This window comes from Acinonyx jubatus, chromosome D3 (genome assembly GCF_027475565.1).
Source record: "Acinonyx jubatus isolate Ajub_Pintada_27869175 chromosome D3, VMU_Ajub_asm_v1.0, whole genome shotgun sequence".
NCBI classification, from domain to species: Eukaryota; Metazoa; Chordata; class Mammalia; order Carnivora; family Felidae; genus Acinonyx; species Acinonyx jubatus.
Window position 1 is genome coordinate 7,678,876 of NC_069392.1, and position 12,427 is coordinate 7,691,302.

General features: G+C 45.0%; 1 protein-coding gene across 1 annotated transcript in view; it reads left to right on the forward strand.

Annotated features, from left to right (window-relative positions):
* Positions 1–70: 70 nt before the first annotated feature.
* KDM2B (lysine demethylase 2B) overlaps positions 71–12,427 on the forward strand; it is a 151,767-nt gene continuing 139,410 nt past the window's right edge. Inside the window, exon 1 of the mRNA XM_027044229.2 lies at positions 71–245. The gene's annotated coding sequence lies outside the window, so the exon portion shown is untranslated. The remainder of the gene's footprint in view (positions 246–12,427) is intronic.

Below are 12,427 nucleotides of genomic sequence, written 5' to 3' on the forward strand. Positions count from 1 at the left end.
GTCATGTGACTCGTGCCCTACGACGGCACCGCCCACCGTCTCCGGCGCGGGCTACAAGCCTTTGCTCCTCTTTCTGGCAGCTCTCCAGGCCCTCAGGGCCGTGTCGAGCTCTCGCTGCCCGCGCCTCCCGTCTCAGCTGCTCCGATGGCCCCTCGCCCAGAGCTCGGACTCCTGAGTCGGGCCACCTGAGGTCACCTCTCGGCACCTCCTGAGGCCCGTTCCTCCTTGGAACTAAGTGGCTCAAGGTCTGTAGGAAAAAGCTGGCTGAGGTCTAGAGTTCATTCGGTCTTTACTTACTGAGCACCTACCAGGTGCCAACTTGTTTGGTCGCTCAGGGGTGAACAACATGGACAAAATCCCCCGCCTTCGTGGCGCTTATATTCTAGAGGGAAGACACACAAACACCAAGGAGTAAAATTATGATAGTTTAGAGGGTGATAAATGTATCCGGGAAAAAAAAAAAAAAAAAAAAAAAAAAAAAAAGGCAGGGTAAAGGGGATGAGTAGTGCCCGGGTTGCAATTTTTATTTAAGAATGCTGTGGTCGGGGAGTTTTGGTCTGTTTTGTTCAATCCGTTCACTTGACGGGTCACCAGCGTCTGATGTGTAGTAGGTTGGCTGGCACCCGGTAAATATTTTTTGAATGAATGAATGCTCAAACCCATTCAGAAACTGTTTACTGAGCGCCTAGTAAGTGCGAGACTGAGGGATTCCAGGAAAATGGTAACCTTACTGGAATCATATTTTAGTGGGGACAACAGGCAATAAATTAATAAATTTACACTTTTCTGACTTGGTCACATTTGAAATGAGACCTGAGCCAGCGATGCAAAAAGCCAGGAGCCTGTATTCAGGGGACAATAGCAAGTGCAAAGACCCTGAAGTGGAGGCAGAGGTGAGGTGGGGTTAGAGGTCTAGGCTCTGGGAGGACAGGGACATTTACTGTCGGGTTCACAAGTGTACCCCAGTATCTAGAATAGCACTAGGCACGTAGGTGGCGCTCAGTAAGTATCTGTTGAATGAATAGATGTGGGAGAGACAGTGATGAGTGAAGCTCATAATTAGCCCAGTCAAATCACAGGCATGTGGCATTCCAGGTCAGCGATGATGAAATTTAACTATTGTCACCACTAGAGGGCGCTCCTCCACACCCCCCACATTATGGGATAAACCTTAAGGCCCCTTCCTCCCCAAAGTCTCTGGGATTCCTCAGAGGCCTTTCTGGGCGTTTTCTTGAAGACTAGGCAAGTTGGAATTTGAAATCTCACCTCACTGGGCTTGTTTCTTTGATGGTTTTTGTACTTGTTACTCCTTCTCCTTACCATCTGTGTTCAAATGCCACCTCCCAAGACAGACCTTTCCTTTCTGTCTAAAGTAGCCCCTATCTCATATTCCATCATCTCACCCTACTTTATTTTGGAATTCTGATTACTACAGTATCTGAAATCACCTAGTTTGTTTATGTATTGACCTGTTTGTCCTTGTCCCCACCCCAGCCAATGAGCACCCTGAGAGCAAAGTTGGTGTCTGTTTAAGTCACTTTGTCAACACCCCAGGGACTCTCACGGGATTAGGCGCACAGGAAACTCCTATTTGAAGCATGTTTAATGTATAAGATGTGCTTGGGTCTGAAGAATCCTTGCTCAGACAGAATTGGGTACACACAACATTTGGAAGCTGGTGGGGCCTGAGGGAGGCCACGTCTGAAAGGGGAAGAGGCTGGAAGCTGGAAGGAGAGATTTGCTGATTTAGAAGGAACAATGGGATCTGGGAGTGGCAGTTTAGCAGGGGGCTTTGGAGTTGGGATGAGGCCACGTTTCCTTCCTCCAACTCCTCCATCATGCCCCTCCCCCCCTCCTTCTAATTCTCTGCAGTTTGAATCCTACCACATGCACAGAGCAGAAAAAATAAAAATATTATCCAGACTTGGAGGGGAGGCATCTGGGCAATCCCTGCTTCCGGCCCTAGGTCCTATAGCCCTGAAGGGCCTGTGGTTAGTAACTTTTCCCCACCAGCCGGGACCTGAGATGCACCAACTCCATCCAGACTAACCATTAGAGAGAGAATCCTGTTTGAAACCCAAGCTGCCCAGCCCGGCGGTGCTTCCAAACTCCACGAGTAGCTCCCCCTAGGGGCCAGGGACGTGTGCTCTCAGCCTTTGGGAGTTTATATCAAAAAAAAAATCCAAATAGAATTTTTTCAGTCAACTCTGTGCGTGAGCCTATAGAGCTCCAACTGAAAATGTTGCTGCACCCTGCCGCTGTGGCTGTGGGCACAGCTCAGGGCTGACCAAAGATGGCCCAAGCTGCCCTTGGAGATTGGGTAGCAAGCTCCTGGTAAGATGGAGTGAAAAAAAGCTAATGCTTAAGTAGTACTTACTAATGACAAGTGCTATTTTAAACCCTTTATTATTAAGTAATTTATATATTGTAAATAAGTACATAATATACAAATATAACATGTATGATTTAATATATATTACATATAATTGATATATTTTATTAAAATTGTTATATACTCGTTATATATTTAAGTTTTTTATTTTATTTTAAGATTCTTTAAAAATTTATTTACTTTTTAAATTTTATTTTCTATTTTTTTTAATGTTTATTTATTTTTGAGAGAGAGAGAGAGATAGAACATGAGCTGTGGAGGGGCAGAGAGAGAGGGAACCACAGAATCCGAAGCAGGCTATAGGCTGTCAGCACAGAGCCTGACACGGGGATCAAATACACAGACTGTGAAATACTGACCTGAGCCAAAATCCAGTGCTTAACTGGTGGAGTCACGTAGGCACCCCTATTTTATTTTTTTTAATATTTCTTCTTTTTAATTTGAGAGAAAGAGATTGAGAGCAGGGGAGAGGGACAGAGGGAGAGATAGAGAATCTCAAGCAGGCTCCATGCTCAGCGTGGAACCCAATGTGGGGCTCCATCCCATGACCCTGGGATCGATCATGACCTGAGCCGAAATCAAGAGTCCAATGCTTAACCAACTGAGCCACCCAGGTGCTCCTAAATATTGTTTTAAGTAGGCTCCATGGCCATCATGGGGGTTGAACTCATGACCCTGAGATTAAGAGTCATATGCTCTACTGACTGAGCCAGCCAGGCGCCCCTTAAAATTTTATTTTTAAGTAATCTCTATACTCAACATGGGGCCTAAACCCACAACCCAAGATCAAGAGTTGCATGCTCCACAGACTGAATCAGCCAGGGCCCCCCATATTATAGGTTATATTAAATATGTGAAATGATTTCATTGTTTATTATTTTATTATATTGAATATATTGTATTCAACTCAAGAGTTTTTTACAACTCATGCTATTAATATCACCATTTTCCAGATGGAAAATCAGAAAACTAATGAGTATAGTAAGTACTACAGGACATTAAACCTTAGAGTGGGACTCTAGGATCTGGTGCTTCACCACCATCAAACTCACACCTGCCTGCATCTCCAGAGGTATTTTGTTAACGTGTAAGTTACTAAAAACCACCCAAGCAGTTTAGTTTTAGCTTGTTCTTAGGGCAAAGTTTGAGAACCACTGAACTAGATGGGCTTTAGTTTTTAAGTACTTTCAGTGTTTTACAATGGTTGGGGTTGGCTGTTCCCTTGTCTACTCAGTTGCAATGTGACCTTGGGCAAATTACTTAACCTCTCTGAGCCCCCAGTCCTCTTAGCAAAAATGGAGGTATTAGAAATATCTATTCATGGACCCTGAGTGTGGACACCTAGTCACCTCTCTCAGGCAGATTAATAGGAGAGGTATATTTGATGCCCAGCTGAAGAGGAACCTTCTTGCCACTTCCTGTTCAATAAAAGCTCAAAGAATTTTCCACTTTTAAAAAGAGAGTACTTTGGGGCGCCTGGGGTGGCTCATTCAATTGAGCTTCCGACTTTGGCTCAGGTCATGATCTTACTGTTTGTGGGTTCAAGGCCTGCATCGGGCTCACTGCTGTCAGGGAGGAGCCCATTTTGGATCCTCTGTCCCCTCTCTCTCTGCCCCTCCCCTGCTCTTGCTCTCTTTCTCAGAAATAAATAAAACATTTAAATAAATAAATAAAGAGAGAGAGAGAGAGAGAGAGAGAGAGTACTTTGTTGGAGCCCATTGTAATCTGATCCCTTGCTTCTGTTTACTTCCTTCTCCCATCTATGCCTCCCCCTCTGCTCTGAGGTTTAAAACCCCTAAATTAGGAGTGCCTAACTGGCTCAGTCTGAAGAACCTATGACTCAAGAGTCATCTAGGTGTCATGAGTTTGAGCCTTGTGTTGGGTATACAGATTACTAAAAATAAATAAATGTTTAAAAAACACCCTAAATTAATAATCATAAAAACAACCACCATTTCTTGAACTCATGCCTCTACAGAACAGGGCTTGTATACCTCTGATAATAGGAAGCTCACTCCTTCCAGAAGCCATGCATTTTCATAATGGTTATTTTTAACAGTTCACAAGTTTTCCTTGTATGGAATTGGTATAGGCCTCCCTGTGACTCCCACTGTGTGCCACACAGAATGTGTGAAATCCCTCTGCTGCCCGGCCCTGATGCCAACTCCACAAGACATCTGGAAGGCAGCTTTAGTGAATGATCCAGAAGTCTTTCAGAATGGAAGAAGTGGGTAAAGAAAGCTGGAAACAAAGTTAGGTAACTGTCAGGGGAGAGGTTGTAAAATTCAGAATTAGGATTTGTGGACTTCACTGTTGATCTCCAAATCAGTCTCTGGGCCTGGAGCTCAGAGAGCATGTTGGGGAGTCCCTGCTCTTCCTCCCTGGTCTCCACTTCCTGGGCTTGTGGGGCTCACTCCTCCCCACTGGTCAGGAGCCATTGCTGGGTCCATGTGTTTGTGCCTATGCCTTTTATGGGTAGTGTTTTTTCTGTCCTGGCTAAGAAACCATTGCCAACCCCAAGGTCGTGAAGATATTCACCTGTTTTAAAACTTTAAAACATGGATTAAAAAAAAAAGATCTAGAGGTATTGTTGTATGTTTAGGCATATGATCCATCCCAAACTGATTTTTTTTTTTTAACTTTTAATTATAAGTAATCTCTATACCCACGTGGGGCTTGAACTCACAACCCTGAGATCGAGTCATATGCTCCACTGACTGAGCCAGCCAGGTCACCTTCAAACTGATTTTTAAGTGAAGTAAGGTTTCTCTGTTAAAATGTGAGGACAGTTTTGTCAAAAACCAAGTCCCTGCATATGTGAGGGTCTGTTTCTGGCCCCCCCACCTCTATTTCATTGCTCACTTTGTCTATCCTTTTGCCAGTATATCCTGTCTTGATTAGTCTAGCTTTATTTATTTATTTTTTAAAGACATTTGAGTCGTTTCCAGTTTTGTTTTGTTTTTTTTTTTTTTTTTTTGCAATTATAGGCAATGTTGGTATGAATTTTTTTTTTTTAACGTTTATTTATTTTTGGGACAGAGAGAGACAGAGCATGAACGGGGGAGGGTCAGAGAGAGAGGGAGACACAGAATCTGAAACACGCTCCAGGCTCTGAGTTGTCAGCACAGAGCCCGATGGGGGGCTCAAAGTCATGGACTGCGAGATTATGACCTGAGTCAAAGTCGGACGCTTAACTGACTGAGCCACCCAGGTGCCCCGATTAGTCTAGCTTTAAAGTAAGTCTTAGGGTACCTGAGTGGCTCAGTCGGTTAAGTGTCTGACTCTTGATTTCAGCTCAGGTCATGATCTCATAGTTTGTGGGATTGAGCCCTGTGCCAGGCTCTGTGCTGACAGCCTGGAGCCTGCTAGGATTCTCTCTCTGCCCCTCTCCAGCTCGTTCTCTCTCTCTTTCAATAAATAAATAAACATTAAAAAAAATAAGTCTTGAAGTTGGGGCACCTGGGTGACTTGGCTGGTTAAGCATCTGACCATTGATTGCAGCTCAGGTGATGGATGACCTCACGGTTTGTGAGTCTGAGCCCCATGTCAGGCTCTGCGCTGATGGTGTGGAACCTGCTTGGGATTCTCTGTCTCCCTCTCTGTCTCCCTCCCCCCCCCCCCCCGTCTCTCCCCCTCTCTAAATAAATAAGTAAACGTTAAAAAAAAATAAGTCTTGAAGTCAACTAAATTAAGCCTTCCAACTTTGTTCTCCTTTTTCAAAATTGGTGTGGCCACACAAGGTGCTTTACGTCTCTCTCTATATTTTGGAGTAAAATGGGATAAATGTTGTCAATGCATACATGATTTGGGACTCAATGCATCTCTTCAAGGGGCAGGGTGTCAGAGAATTAAACATCTTCCTGGATGATCTAACATCTTCCCTGGCAAAACAGGACCAACTAGACCACACTCTAGAGACTCAGCACCGGAGATCAGGGAGGACTGTATGGGCTGAATTGTGTCCTTGCAAAAGGATACCTTGTAATCCTAACTCCTAGTGCTACAGAACATGATCTTATTTGGAGATAGAATCTTTATAGAGGTAATCAAGTGAAATGAAGTCATTAGGGTAGGTCCTAATCCGATATGAGTAGTGTCCTTATAAAATGGGGAAATTAGAACACACACAGACGTACCCAGAGGGAAGATGATTTGAAGAGACTCAGGGAGACGATGGCCATCCACAAGTCAAGGAATGCCTGATGCTACCAGAAGCTAGCAGAGAGGCCTGGACCAGATCTTTCTATAGAGACTTCAGAAATACACCTCGATTTCCAATTTCTGGTCATCAGAGCTGTGAGACAATACATTTCTGTTGTTCTCACTCATCTTGGCTGTGGTACTTTGCTGCAGCTGTCTAGGAACCGAATATAAGTACCCCAGAGTGAGCTGAGGTGGGGTCTTCCAGTCAGCCAGGGGAGTTGAGCTCATCAGAGGGCTGCAAGTGTATTCAAGATGTCAACAGAGATTAGAAAAAGATACAGACTTCGGAGCTAGGTACACCTGGATTTGAATCCCAGCTTTGTCAGTTTGTAACTGTGTCACTTTGGGCAAGCAACCCAACCTCCCTGAGTCCCATCTGTCAAATGGGAATAGCAGTGGGTCTTGGCAGAAAGGTTTGTTATGAGTGTTCCACGAAAGAACATTTGTGTGGCAATTAGCACAATGCTCAGTAAACTGTGGTTACTATTTTCCCTCTTGTGGGATGTGCTGTTCTCAATGAAAGGGGATTGTCTCATTCCAAATCTAATGAATTGGGTAATCTGTGAGTATCTACTTAAGGCAGAATATCAGTGAGAATCCAATGGGAAAAACCAGACACCAGAGGAGGGGAATGGCTTTGTAGGCAGTGGGAGAGCTACGGAAGAAGACAGACAGGGGAGGGGGAAGCAAGCGCACATTAGCAACAGTAGGAGGGCCTTGATCGCCTCTGGGGTTGAAGCCACTGGGGGAGGAGCTGGGGTTTCTGGGATGCAGGAGGGACTGGAGTCACCAGGTAGTAGCTGGACCCACAGAAGGCCTGCCTGGTGGGAGGTGGAGACACAGGAAATGTGGCTGCTGCTGGAGATAACTGCCTGAGGCAGATAGAAAGGGAGAACCATCCTGGCTTCTCCCTTCCTCCCACCCACCTGGTTCCTATCACTGCCTCCCACTGGCCAATCTGGCGGAAGCCAGCCGATCTGGCAGCTTGCTGGTGTTGGCCTGCCTGTGCTACAGAGCAAAGCAGAGTGACGGCAAAGCATGGAGTTGAAGGCAGATAGGCCCAGGCTCAGCATAAGGGAGCGGGGGTCACGTTTCAACTCCATGAGCCGGATTCCCTTTCTAGAAAATGGGGATAACAGTAGTATGGTAGTCTCTCCGCATAGAATAGTTAAGTGCGTACAGTAAGATAACACGAGTTAACAGTTTAACCCAGTTCCTGGCACACAGTAGGAAGTACTCTATAAATGTGAAGAACGATCTAGTTAGCCATTTTCTGCTCAGAGGATGGAAGGAGGGAGGAGGACAGAGGCCTGGGTATAAATTCACGGCACAGGAACGGTCTTGGTGCTGGTGATATTTTTATCTCAGACACGTGCCCATCTGTCCCCTCTCCATTCTAAGCTGGTGACTCTGTCAGTCTCCTTTTAGAAACCCTGAGTCAGGGCTGACCGCACTGAGTTCAGGGGAATTGGGAGTTTGGTCTCCATGCTCCTTCAAAAGGATTTCAAATCCTCTTGACTTTTAGCTGGTGTCTCTGCCTCCCACTGGTGCCAAAGCCTCCTGGCTTCCCCCAGCCTGGGGCTGAGCCACCTCCAGTCTCTCTCTTTGTATAATTAAGAAGAAAAATAGAACAGCTGATGTTGCCAAACATGTATTTAACGTGACACCCTGGGTTCAGGGAGAGAAAAATGAAAATGTTAAGGTTTAGAGTAAAAGTCTCCATGCTCAGCTGTCTTCTGACCCTGGGATTTCTCCTCAGCCTGACTGCCTTTAATCCTCTGCCATGGCTTGTAAAAACCTTTCAGGCTGAAGGCATGTATTTCCCAGAGAAGTGTTCCAGCCTAATCATGCAAAAATGCCCAGTATCCCAGGAATAGCCTGTCAAGTGTGATGTGGTTCCGTGAGGCCCCGGGGAGGGTGGGGACGTTGGGGGTGGTGGTGGTGATGAGTTCTTGCTTTCCTTTACCGAGCCCTTCCCTTACAACATCCAATCCTTCAGAAAACCCAGTTGACTATATCTGAGCTCTCCCATCCGGCATCATCTCTCCCATTTTATCCAGACCACCACCATTGCTCGCTCAGAAGTTTGCAGTAACCTCCCTGGTGTCTCTGCTTCTACTTTTAATCCTCCTAAAGCCATTCTGTAACAGCAAACAGAAAAATCTTTCTAAAACAAGTCTGATCCTGTTCCTTGTCCAGTTGATTAGCTTTATTATTATTTTAATGTTTATTTATTTATTTTTGAGAGAGAGGGATAGAAACCGAGCAGGGGAGGGGCAGAGAGAGAAAGAGAGAGAGAGAGAGAGAGAGGGAGACAGAATCCCAAGCAGGCTCTGCACTGTCAGCATAGAGCCCAATGTGGGGCTGGAACTCACGAACTGTGAGATCACGACCTGAGCCCAAACGAGGAGTCAGGTGCTCAACCGACTGAGCCACCCAGGCGCCCTTCATTATTATTATTTACTTATTTTGAGAGCAACAGAAAGCATGAATGGGGGAAGGGCAGAGAGAGAGGGAGAAAGAGAGAGAGAGAATCCCAAGCAAGCTCCACACTGTCAGCGCAGAGCTGATGCAGGGCTTGAACCCATGAAACACGAGATCGTGACCTGAGCCAAAGTTGGATTCTTAACTGACTGAGCCACCCAGGTGCCCTCTTTTTTATTATTACTCAAAATTTTATTTTGAGTAATCTCTACACCCAATGTGGGACTCAAATTCACGACCTTAGGGTCAAGAGTCACATGCTCCACCTTCGAAGCCAGCCAGGCGCCCTTGGTTGATTAGTTTCCTGTTGCTGCTGCAAGAAGTTACCACAAATTTAGTGGCTTAAAATCATACCAATTTATTCTCTTACAGTTCTGGAGGCCAGAAGTCCAAAATGAATTATGAGAGGCTAAGATTAAGGTGCTGGCAGGGCTGGTTCCTTCTGGAAGCTCTGAGAAATGCATTTCTCTGCTTTTTCCAGCGTCTAGTGGAAGCCCATATTCCTTGGCTTGTGGCTCCTTCCTCCTTCTTCAAAGCACATTTATCCAATCTCTACTGTTGCCACATCTCCGGTTCTTTTTGACCCTCCTTTCTATCTCTGATAAGGACCCTTGTGTTTACAGTCAATCTGGATAATCTCCCCATCTCCAGATCCTGGACTTGGTCAGATCTGCAAAGCCCCTTCTGCCATATGCAGTAATATACTCACAGGTTCAAGGAATAAGAATGTGGACATCTTTGGAGGTTCATTGTTCAGGCTACCCCACAGTGCTTAAAGCCCTCCAATGGCTTTGCATCTGAGTTAGAATAAAACCCAAGCTCCTTGCCGTTAATGGGAATGCCTTCTGTGATCTAACCCATTCCTATCTGTCCCGCCCTCCCCTTGGCTCAGTTGCATAGGAACCTACTGGCTTCTCACTGTTCTTTCCACAGTCCGACTCCGTTCTTGCCTCAAAGCCTCTGCATATGCTGTTCCGTCTGCCTAAACGCTCTTTCCCCAGATCTTCATATGGCTGGCTGGCTGTTTCTTCCTTTTCAGACTTCTCCAACGTCTGCTTCTCAGAGAGGTCTTTCCCTGATTAATCTCTCTCACCCACTCCTCTCACCTCCCTGCAGTCCTTCACATCACTTGGGTTTACTTAATGTCACCGGGGTTTACTTACTGTTACTTTTTTTTTTTTTAATTATTAACTTATTTACTGTCTTTCTCCTCCATCAGAATGTGAGCAAATGAGAAAAAAACACTTGCTTGTTCACTGCTATATCCCCAGGGATTGGCAAACAGTAGATCCTTGATAAATGCTTGTTAAATGGATGAATGGATGGATGATGATCAGCACATCCAATCTGGTCTTTGGGCTTCCATGTCCAGGATTCAGGCTCAGGACGGAGGTAGGTCAGACAGGCAGGAGGGTGCGACATTTAACGAGTACTTCCAGTGTGCTATTCCTTCCTTCATGCAATTCAACATTTACTGAATACCTGCTGTATGCCGGGCCTTGTGCAAATTATTTATTCATGCATTGTTTATTCAATTCAAAGAGCATTTATTGAATGCCTACTGAATGCTAGGCAATGTACATTTATCAAACATTTATTGTATACCAGCTGTCGCAAATCAGTGCCTAGGTACACAGTACTATTCAGTAAATACCTGAATCAATGAATGTCCTCAAGGAGCCCCCAGTCTTCCTGCTAAAATGGCCTGTAAATAAATAACTCTAACATACAAAGATAAGGCAGTAATGTGGGTGTGTTCAGACTGCAGAGGGGCCCCTTATCAACTTGTACTGGCAGGTACCTTTCTGAGTCTTATCTTCTTACCTGGGAACCAGCTCTTTGAAGGTCAGATAGACTCTCCTCTCATTCACTTGCATATCCATCCCCTGGGCACCCAGGAAGGACCTGGCTTGTAGCACACGCTCAGTCAGTGCCTGTTATCTGGTTACTGCTGCTTCCCCTATGGACAGTTGTTCATTCATACACCAGGCAAGAGGGCAATAGCTGGGTCCTCACCCTGGTGCTGCTGGCCAGGAGCCGGGAGCCTCTGACAGGCTGCCCAACCTCCGTTTGGCTTGATTCTTCCAGCAATAAATGAGGGATTAAGTCCTCCTCCTTTGGTGCAACCCCTTGACTGGACTTCTATGTAATCTATTGTAAAAACTGAGGCAATGCACAGAAATTGTTAAAGACTTGGGGCACCTGGGTGGCTCAGTTGGTTAAGCTTCCCACTCTTGATTTTGGCTCAGGTCATGATCTCATGGTTCGTGAGTTTAAGCCTCAAGTAGGCATCTGTGCTGACAGCGTGGAGCCTGCTTGATTCTCTCTCTCTCTCTCTCTCTCTCTCTCTCTCTCTCTCTCTTTCTCCCTCTTCCCCTCTGGGTGTGTGCTGTCTCTCAAAATAAAAAATAAACATTAAAAAAATAAAAAGAAATTGTTGAGACTCAAATATTCACTGCAGTCATCAGGTTTTGCCTGATCTGACACTTTCCTTCCTTCCTTCTTTCCCTTCTTTTTTAATTGTGGTAAAATACATACAACATAAAATTACCATTTTAACTATTTCATTTCATTTATTTATTTTTAAACGTCTTTCTTTCTTTCTTTCTTTCTTTCTTTCTTTCTTTCTTTCTTTCTTTCTTTCTTTCTTTCTTTCTTTTGAGAGAGAAAGAGAGAGTGTGTGCAAGCAGGGGGAGGGACAGAGAGAGAGGGGGACAGAGGATCTGAAGTGGGTTCCGTGCTGAGAGCGGCGAGCCCGAAACGGGGCTTAAACTCATGAACCGTGAGGTCATGACCTGAGCTGGAGTCTGATGCTCAACTGACTGAACCACCCCCTTTCCTTTAAGTTATCTCTACCCCCAAATGGGGCTCAATCTCATGACCCCGAGATCAAGAGTTGCGTGCTCCACTGACTGAGCCAGCCAGGTGCTCCCTTTTATTTTTAAGTAATAAAAAAATTAACTCATTTATTTGTTACCTTTTACTGGGGTCTTCTATTTAATGATCAGGTTGTTTAGAACATTTACAAAGATAACTTTAATAATATACCAATTATTTTGATAAGAAATGGCAAATACTGAGTTTGTCATAGTAAAACCGAGTCATTAAATTACTTTTTGGAGGTACTTACTGTCATGCAAAATAATGAAGACAGTGCCACTGTGGACCAGTTTAGTAATAAAGAATCATAATATGCAGTTCTAAACTTTAAAAATAGGAAATAAACATACATGTGGCTTAAAAATAATTATATATTTGGGGCGCCTGGGTGGCTCAGTTGGTTAGGCGTCTGACTTCAGCTCAGGTCATGATCTCACAGTCTGTGAGTTCGAGCCCCGCGTCAGGCTC